Genomic DNA, 2,204 nt, shown 5'->3' with positions numbered 1-2,204 from the left:
ATGGCGTGAACCCGGGAGGCGGAGCTTGCAGTGAGCTGAGATCCGGCCACTGCACTCCAGCCTGGGCGACAGAGTGAGACTCTGTCTCAAAAAAATAAAAAATAAAAAATAAAATAAAATAAAAATTGTAACAACAAAAGAAAAAAAGATTTTCAAAAATGATACATCATTGCAGGAAAGTCAATAGCTAACAAGAATTTCAGAAAGAGAAAACCAAGGAATCACTGGGGAAAAAGTTGTCAAAGAAATAATACAACAAACTTTCCCAGAATTGAAGGATAAAAATCTTTATAACGAAAAGATCACCATATGCCCAGAACAATGAATGAAAGAAGACCTTCAGGAAGACGAAGTCATCATCTTGAATTTCATTTTTGGTTTTTTTTTTTTTTGAGACAGAGTTTTGCTCTTATTGCCCAGGCTGGAGTGCAATGGCACAATCTCAGCTCACTGTGACCTCCACCTCCTGGGTTCAAGCAATTCTCCTGCCTCAGCCTCCCAAGTAGCTGGGATTACAGGTATGTGCCACCATACCCGGCTAATTTTGTATTTTTAGTAGAGATGGGGTTTCACCATGTTGGTCAGGCTGGTCTCAAACTCCTGACCTCAGTTGATCCACCCACCTTAGCCTCCCAAAGTGCTGGTATTACAGGCGTGAGTCATCGCGCCAAGCCCTTTTATTTTATTTTTTTTAAGACTAGTCAAGTGCAGTAGTGAGAAAAGGGGAAAGAATAGCATAAGATGTTAGATCCATAACTGATCAACTGAGATAACTCACTACCTTCAGACCAGCCCATCTTGAATTTCAGAAAATGGATGATACGGTAAGATCATAAAAGAGTCCAGAGAGAAAATGCAGATCACATGAATGACCAAGAATGCAATGGACTTCTTAACAGCAATAAGAGAAGCTAGGGGTCAGGAGAAAAATATCTTCTCAGTGTTGAGTATGAATGACTTTCAACCTAAAATTCTATATACAACTGGACTACCAATGACATGCAAATGGAATAAGACCATTTTCAGACATGTAAGAAGTCCCCAGGATGACAACTGATACAATTTCCATCAAGCAATCTGGGAAAGGAGGCATGACGACTCCAAGAAATAAAATAATAAAAATTACAAACTATCTGGCTGGGCACAGTGGCTCTCGCCTGTAATCCCAGCACTTTGGGAGGCCAAGGTGGGTGGATCACTGAGGTTGGGAGTTCGAGATCACCCTGACCAACATGGAGAAACCCCGTCCCTACTAAAAATACAAAATTAGCCAGGTGTGGTGGCACATGCCTGTAATTCCAGCTGCTCAGGAGGCTGAGGCAGAATTACTTGAACTCAGGAGGTGGAGGCTGCAGTGTGCCGGAGATCATGCCATTGCACTCCAGCCTGGGCAACAAGAGCAAAACTCCGTCTCAAAAAAAAAAAAGAAAAGAAAAGAAAAAGTAAGGCAATTATTAACTCCAGGAAAAAGTAAAGTTGCACAAGAAAAGATAAAACTTGTCTTGGTCATGAACACAATTTATGTAGTCATAATAATGAAAGCATTAAATGTGTATTTAACCAAAAATGGTGATATTAGGTATCAGTATAATAAGAGGATGGAGGAAATGATAATGAAGTGTGAGCTAAAAAACCCTCATTAGACATAATAGGAAATCAATAGATACTTTCAAAATTGAATAAACGAAAATATTGCAGGATAAGGCCAGGTACAGTGGCTCATACCTGTAACCCCAACACTTTGGGAGGCCAAGGTTGAGCCCAGGAGTTTGAGACCAGCCTGGGAAACATGGCAAAACCCCATCTCTAGCAAAAACACAAAAATTAGCCAGGCATGGTGGTGCACGTTTGTATTCCCAGCTATGGGGAGGCTGAGGTGGGAGGATGGCTTGAGCCTGGGAGGCAGAGGTTGCAGGGAGCTGAGATCGAGACACTGCACTCTAGCCTGGGTGACAGAGCAAGACCCTGTCTCAAAAAAATTTTTTTAATTGCAGGATAAATTTATTATTTTAAAAGGTGTAGGTATACCCATAAGAAACAACTAAAAGAATGGTTACTTCTGATAAGAGATATGGAAGGGGCTGGTGAGAACCAGAGACTGCAGTTTTTTTGTTATTTGTGTTTTTGTACTAACTGGTTTTTTACAAAAATGATTTTAAAAACCCAAGATCTAGAACAAATAAAGGAGGCATACCTTAATTTTG

Source organism: Mandrillus leucophaeus, unplaced genomic scaffold, assembly GCF_000951045.1.
Source record: "Mandrillus leucophaeus isolate KB7577 unplaced genomic scaffold, Mleu.le_1.0 Scaffold52, whole genome shotgun sequence".
NCBI classification, from domain to species: domain Eukaryota; kingdom Metazoa; phylum Chordata; class Mammalia; order Primates; family Cercopithecidae; genus Mandrillus; species Mandrillus leucophaeus.
This window is presented reverse-complemented; position numbering follows the sequence as displayed.